Genomic DNA, 7,745 nt, shown 5'->3' with positions numbered 1-7,745 from the left:
CGCCTCCGCCCCTTCCGTCCCATAGCTGCTGCAGGCCCACACCTCTGACCGTGCCCCTCTGTATTTCTCGAGTTGGTTCGCCCGATCCCAGCCGCCGCCGGCAAGTTGGCTGTTTTGCACACCATCAATTTGCGAATAAGGAATTCGTTTTGGTTGAGAACTTTTAGCCGCAGCCATGCGCCCTGCACGTTCCTGCTGCAGTCCGCTCAGCAAACCTCCATCCCAGTTTCTGTTTTCAGTTATTTGGTACACCTAGAAAAATAGTTTCTTGATTCAAGTGCCAGCTGCAAAACGCAAAGAATAATGGTTGGCACTATGAACCATAGTTTTCTTTTAGCAATTTTGTTGTGGCGTTGGTAAACGGAGAACAAGTTTCAAAGATTATCCATGATGATAATGTGAAAATGTCATACTAGTTAAGCTATTAACGGCACGTTGACTAACGACAACACGCTCTCTCTGTTTCAGGTAAGCGCGCCCGAGTCCTTCCCGAAGTCCATAGAGTAATAACGCCTCAGTCGGTGAGTAAGGTACCGATAGAGAATAAGGTACGCATACAGAATGGAGTGAAAAGAGGGTGAAGTGAGGAGGTGGGAGCCATACCATTGGAATTTGCGCGGGAACTAGGGCGGGCGGATGCACAACGGTTCGAACGCGCGGGTGTCGTTGAAAATCGTAAAGAACGACCTCATCCCCTTCTCATTCTCACCCTCATATGTTATCTTCTCGACGGCATTGCCTCACTCCGTCTCTGTTCCTCTTTCCAAACTCAGCCCTCTCCGGTCTCTTTGTCTCTCTCTCAATCTCCATCTCTCGCCGTGTGCAGGGAGAATCCTACCCCGTGTTGCATAAAGCTGATCCCCCCTCCCCCCTCTCGTATTGGTTCTGTACATTTCCTGTTTCTGTCTTCTTTGCCTTAGCAACGTGAATAAAAGACAGAGTAGAGGGGGTGAGGACTCGCGAGTGATGCGAAGATGGGAATACGAAGAGGGAGAAGGGTGGGGGCCTTAGGCTTGTGTAGGCCGTGGAGATGAAGACGTTACCTGCCCCACGAATCGTTCGTCATCGCCTTCAGGAAAAAGAAAGGGAAATGTACGGCGTAAGAAAGAAGAAAGCGGAGGAGACAAAAGTAGGTCAAAAAAACATGGGATATGGGAAAATCGTAAAAAAAAACAACAAAAAACGGGGGAGGTATGGTGTAATAGCGTCAGAAGAGGTCTTGCTGAAACGGCCTGAATAAATCACACTTGTAAAAGTCACACCGCCTCGCAGTCATCTATCCACAGCGCTATCCACAGCAGCCGCCCCTCGTGTGACCCTGCACACCAGTCCTAGCGCCGCGCAGGACAGCTGTCATGTTGCCACACACCAACTTTTTTCGACAACACACCCGTCTTCCTTACTCTCTCTGTCTCCCGTTAGCTTTACGCTTATCTTTCTACCCCCGCCCCCTCTCTCTCTCTCTCTCCACCTCCCTCTTCCTCCCACTCCCTCTCCCTCTCCCTCTTCTCCGCTCCGCTCACCTGCCGCGGGTGGTCCCCGTCCTCCTGAGCGCGTCACTCTTCCAACGCGATTAACGCCAGTCCGGTTGCACAGGGCTCGCAGCTCGTCCGTTTCCCCTTATATTTTATTTTCTCTTAAATTTTCCCCCTTCAAATGTTTTGCGGGGCCGCCGAGTAGGTTTGGAATCCCAACGCCGTTTTACCTCATTTTTTTCCATTTTTTTATTATCTTTATTGCGCATGCCCTCCCCGCGCGGCCCGTTCAAACTTTCCCGCCCGGCTCAGCTCAGCAATAACGCTCTACCGTTATGGCGAACAGACGAACGTCTAGAGGCTCTAAAAGGCCTGCTCATTTGCATCCTACATTCCGAACCGCGGAGTATGAGAATGTTGTGGCCGCGGCTTACGACTTTGATGCGAAATCATTCTTCTGGCCCAACGACCAGTAGAGAGAGGGCAGTCCAGTCGTCGCACTGGAGGGGGGGGGGGGGGGGGTTCATAATGGTCCTCGACGCAGAAAGCCACACGCCCAGTCGTAATACGGCCCGGACCCAGTCCAAACTCGCGAGTAAGCCTGACCATCGCCACGACAGTCTCACAGCAGGAGGATGAAAGTATGGGCCCCGGAACCAAACGCCAAAAAGCAGTCCCGCCGCAACGCATCGGCGAGACGCTGACTCTCTGTGACGGATCTGACCTGGTTGTAGGGTCACTTTGGGCTCGGAGATAAATCATTCCGATCGTCAGGGTCGAGCTGCAGCGGAATTAGCTCCGAGGACTCATAAATTGACGAGTGTTAGCGAGGCAAACAAAGAGGGAGATGGAGCGCGAGAGGGAAGGGGTGGAGATGGAGAGACAGTCAGACGGATGCAGGGGTCGGGCCACCCCACTTCGCCTTCCGACTGGGCTGGGGCCGCCCCGTGCGCTCTCCCCGCCGCCAAGTCGCTGGGTTGTTTGTTTGACTCCCTAAGTTGCAAACTAACTACCACCATCGCGACTTACCTTCCAATAATTCAGTGTCTCGCCGTCTGGCAGTAATCGCAAAACAAAGCACCCTATAATTTAATTTCTGATGAGCTTTTGTTGTTTTGTATTTTGGCGTACAAAGTCCGGGAAACTTAAATTTCTCTTTTGTTTCAAATATTTTGTTAGCAAACTAGGAGGGACAAAAAGCAAACAGGAAAGACAATAACGTAGGCATGCCAACCGCTACTTGGCAAGGGACAGTTTTGTTCATTGCAAGATGCAATCTTGAAGCTTTAGTGACAGATTTGTATCTACAGTTAGGCCCATTCGCGGAGATACAGGTTGGACAAAAATTGTCTTTCGCCAGTTATTGTGTGCCATAAGAAGTTGGTCTGAACAATGTTACCAACACTTTTACCCCGACATTACACGCACTTAGCGTATTGCAAAGCGTGCGTCGAGGCAGGAGCGAAAGGTGAGATGAATTCTAAATGACGTCGTGCTCCGTGTCGGAGAGGCTCATAACGTGTAGGCCCTGTGCTTCCTTCCTTCCCTGCTACCTTTGCTCGTGCCTGCCCCCCTCCCTCCCCCCGGGCGCGGCGCCCTGCATGCATATTCATCATGATGACGGCGTGATGAAATTCCGCACTGATTGAATTAGCCGTCGAGACAAACACCGGAATAAGAACGTTCTGAACTCACGACGGGCGCTGTGTGTGTGTGCGTGTGTGCGCGTGTGTGTGCGCGCGCGCGCCCGCGCCGGTGCGCTCTATCCCGAGCCAGCCAATCGCATGGCTCGCTCTGGGCCTGGCCCATGCCTACCGTGCCCCCCTCAGTGACACGGTGTACCTGGCGCCGTCGAGGCTGAGACAATTTCCTCGCAATCAGACTGACAGGAGACTGGTCGATGTTGGACTGGGGAAAAAAAAGCTATAGACGTGCGGGATCGAACACTTCGTGTGCTATTGGTTCCCTCGACGTTGTGTTTGTTTCTTTCGTTTGGGTTTCGCTATCGGTGAAGTGAAGTGGTGGGCATCCTCGGGCATCCATCTTATTTCGTACGCCGGGAGAGAGAGAGAGAGAGTTGTGGGGAGACGTTAAAAAATGGGGACCAGAGACTTTATTCTGCGGCTGGCCCCCTGGCATTGCGAGTGCTGGTGCTGCTGCTGGTGAACTAGGCCCCCAGGGCTTAGCTGGGTGGCGCGCTGGGATTCGCCATCTCGTCAACAAGTCTCTGAGGCGCACCTCAAACCCACCCCCATTTCCTTCTTGTCCCAGTTCCTCTCCCTGTCTGCCTTCGCTTCTCGTTCTCTCTCTCTCTCTCTCTCTCTCTCTCTCTCTCTCTCTCTCTCTCCTCCCTAACGCTTCGTGCCTCCCTGATTGCATACATGCGCGCGAGCGTGCGCACACCAACGGCCTTGTCACATTTGCTCTCTCTCTCTCTATCTCTCCGTCTCTCCCCCTCTCTCTCCCCCCACGCGCAGGCAATTGCTACGAACTTTCTGCCCTTTCATCTCTTTTTGTGCGTCTCGATCGGGTCACCACGTTTATGACAGGCTTAACCCGATATTTTAGCCCGTAGCACACCTGGCCGTGCGGTACGAAAGAGACGGAGAGAGAGAGAGAGAGAGAGAGAGAGAGAGAGAGAGAGAGAGAGAGAGGGCGATAAGGCGGAGAGCATTCTCGTCCTTCGTTCCAGTCGAACAGACTCCCTGCCCGCTGCATACCCGTCCCTTTTCCTGCTCGGTCCACGTGAACACCGTCGGCCCGAGGCCTTTGGGATCGTGATCGGGCCGTCGGGAGCATCCGGCAGCCGACGATCCCCCTCCCACAACCCCCCGATACCCCCCACGTCCGGGTCTGTCTGTCCCGAGAGACAGCATCCCACAGTCGGACGAACACTACTCTCCGGAAGTAAAATAAAGGAATCGAAACAAAACAAACCACTCGGTGCTAACGACGAGCACGGCTTTTGGTGTGCGGTGTGGTGCTCGGACAGGCGGGGGAGTGGGAGGCGGCCAGGAGCATCCGATCATCCATCGGCGGTGGGGAGTCAGCTGCCGCGTGCCTAGCGCCTGAAGCCCCCGCGCGCTAAACTAAAATAACTTTTCGTCACGCCTGAGTTAGTTCCAAATCGCACCGCAACAAAGTGGTCCGCAAACAGTAGTTTATACGCTTCCATGCGTGAGGGGCGTGAGGGGGCGAATTGAGGCAGCTGGGACGACAAAAGTTATCTCTTAAACTCTAGAGAGGAGGAGAGGGCCGCACGGCGAAAAGTCATTTCTCCATAGACAAGAAAAAAATTCTCGTTTCTGTTGATAAGGGTTTTCGTCTAGATCCAAGAGCAAGTTTTCACCTCTAAAAAAATGAAGACCAGTCCAGTCCCAGTCTCCTTGACCGAAGCACGCACTTGCATCAAAAATCCGTTTCTGTTTGTTCCAGACTGACGAACCTTACTTGTCTCGAAAAATGAATTTTCTGGGTGCAGTTGATTTATATAGGTACACGCCTTGCTCTGACAAAATGAGTGTGCAACTGCAAGTTAAATACATGTAAGTGAACACTTGCAAGTTGTACTGAACTTGGGGTTGCACACTTCAGAGTGTTAAGCAGTTGCACGTGCACGCTTGGTTTATCAGCAAGTTTATAATTCTCAACTTCATTTGTGTTTTTTGTGGCTCATTGATCGAATCGCGCGCGATATCGCGTCCCCAAACAAGGAAAACCGGCATGAGTTCTGCAGAACTCACTAACCTTTCAGCTTACTCCCTTTTCAATATATCTTTTCAAATAAAATTTGCCTCGGTCTGGCGGGTCCTTGGTTTACTTGATTACCATCCTCTCCTCGGTGCGGAGGCTCCGGGTCACGGTGCCCCGGCGCGCAGGGGGGACGAGGGGGCACAGAATGGGGTCAGGCCCGCTATCGTTACCGGCTTATTAAAATCCCCACGCCAACTTCACTTTATTTTGGCGGGAGCGCTGGCTACACTTAACCGCACGGCAGGCAGGCGGGGAGCAGGAAGGGAGAGAGAAACGAAGAGCGAGAAAAAGGGAGAGAAAAAAAAGGGTGAGAGAAATGGCGTAGCAAGGAGTCGGTTTGCTGTGCGTGGGTTGGTGGCGGCAGTGGCTCAATATCGTAATGACAAGACTGGAATGGAAACACATTTCTCTGCCTTCGTGACGGACTAGGCGTGCATATTGATAAAAGCGTAGCCCGCCCCGCCGGCCCTGGCCGCCTGCTGCATATCTCTCTCGTGTAAATAATCACCGCCTTCGGAACGGGCAATTGCCTCAATTTGTCGAACTGCGGCGCCGTGTTGTGATACGGGCTCCGGCTCTAAGTGGCGGGGAGTACACCCTCATGGTGACAGACTTTGGGGCCGAGAAATTGGCAGGGAGTGGAGGGGGGGAGGTGTGGCGTGGCGGAGCGTAGCGGTGGCGCGGGGAGGAAATTGGAGTAGCGGGTGGGAGCGCGCGAGTGAGAGAGAGGGAGAGAGTATCTCCATCTCTTTCGCACCCCTGCCACTGTATCCCCTCTACCCCGCACCCTTTTGGAATAATCTCGCCGTAGAGAATGAGAGAGAGAGAGAGAGAGAGAGAGAGAGAGAGAGAGAGAGAGAGAGAGAGAGAGAGAGGGGACTTCAGGGTTCAGATGCCACGAGGTTCACGATAAGTGAGCTTTTTTTCCCAGACCTTCTATTCAGCTTCTTTTTTTTTTCTTACCCCATTTTCTTCTCTGTGATTATCGGCATGAAGCTCTGGGGCGGAGCGGCGGCGGCGGGGGCGGCGCTGGTGTGTGCGGAGTGAGTAGGGCCGAGGGGTTCGCGAGGACGGGAAGGAGGGAAGGGGAAGGGTTGAGCGGGGAGGGATCGAATTGAGGTGACTGGGGCGCACAATATGCAGTGTGCGTGTGTGCCTCCATACGTGCGGGCTAACGTCTGCTTTGTCTCGTCGCGTCGTCTCCCTCTCTCCCCCCCATACTTCACATCCACCCTTCACTGACGTCCTTGTCCCCGCTCGCTTCCTTTCTTTCACCCCTCTTTGGTCTCTCTCTCTCTCTCTCTCTCTCTCTCTCTCTCTCTCTGGCTCCGAGCAGCTTTGCTCTTACCGCAGTCACGTCAGACGGAGGTACATGCATAACACTGCGCTATGTAACCTCGGCATTCTGTGTACCGTTTCCTTCTCCTCCTCATCCTGCTACTGATTTTTTTAACCCCTTTGTCAGTATTCCTCCTGCTTCAAAACTGGGTTTATGCAACTTAGGGACAAGGGATGGCCCCAAAAGTAAGTCAGTCATTCGCCATTACGAAACTTGTAAGTTCAGCCTACGTTTGCTTTCATAGCGCCTGGTAGGTAGGCAACATTTTGTTTGCAGTGCACGTGTGTCCCGCAGGGTAGCCTACTCACAGTCTCGCAGGCGTCGAGCTCTCTTACTCTGCCGATTGAATCTGAAAGACACAACAGCAACAAACTGGCGCAAATTCTAGTCGTTCCGTAACTTTGACAGTGCCCGTGTTCTAGAAACTCAACAAAAAATGTGTTTTTTACTTTATTTTGAAAGACGGAAGCTAAGCACAAGTATGCATGATGTCGGGTTGATGATTTCACTTTAGAACAGCCTGGATCCAAGGTCTCATCCTGTTACAATATTCTCTGAGCGAGGAAAAGAGAGAAGGGGAGGGGGGGAGTGCATGAATGGAGAAGCTCGTCTCATCTACATCGGATTGACAGCGGAGACAACAGCACGGTCATGGGATCAGCGCCAAGCAAAGTCCACCGACCCTAGTGTGCCAGTGTCGGGGCTGGCGGTGGCTCTGCAGCCAATGCACTAGAGTGTCGCCGTGCAATATATGCCAGGGTTTCTGCTGGGAAGGAGACAGCCTTACAGAGCAGGTGGATCTACCCTAATTGCGAAAGATTGCGTGCGATCGATCATGAAACGGCTTTTCTAAATTTCTAAACCAATAACAGTGTCGGCAACTTTTCTTAAGCATCATTATAAAACGGTGACCAAAAATGTTGTCGGCTGGTTATAGTTTTTTCGGCTCTACGGCTAAACGGTTACGAAACGTTCTTGCGCGGCCATAGTTTACAAACGTGTCCGGTCATTTATAGTGTTGATGGCCTGGCCAGGATGCACACCACCCCTTTATAGAAACCTCGGACGTCTCTCCTCGCATGTGCGTCGGACGTGTCGTGTCGTGCCGCGCCGACGTTTCGACCGAACGCGACGGCGCATTGCGTACCGACCCCTTCATTATTTTGATTGCCCCCCCC

At 52.7% G+C, this 7,745-nt stretch overlaps 1 protein-coding gene across 3 annotated transcripts in view; it reads left to right on the top strand.

Annotated features, from left to right (window-relative positions):
* LOC113213538 (uncharacterized) overlaps nucleotides 1–7,745 on the top strand; it is a 123,725-nt gene that overhangs the window by 58,126 nt on the left and 57,854 nt on the right. Inside the window, exon 1 of one of the 3 annotated variants that reach the window (XM_052274571.1) lies at nucleotides 502–521. The exons of the other annotated variants lie outside the window; for them this stretch is intronic. The gene's annotated coding sequence lies outside the window, so the exon portion shown is untranslated. Of the gene's footprint in view, nucleotides 1–501; nucleotides 522–7,745 lie in introns of those variants that run through there. 3 annotated transcript variants of the gene reach the window in all.

The sequence above is a fragment of the Frankliniella occidentalis genome, unplaced genomic scaffold, assembly GCF_000697945.3.
Source record: "Frankliniella occidentalis isolate FOCC.00 unplaced genomic scaffold, Focc_3.1 Scaffold1, whole genome shotgun sequence".
Lineage (NCBI taxonomy): Eukaryota > Metazoa > Arthropoda > Insecta > Thysanoptera > Thripidae > Frankliniella > Frankliniella occidentalis.
Note: the sequence above shows the minus strand (reverse complement) of the source record. Positions and strands in the feature narration are given on the sequence as shown.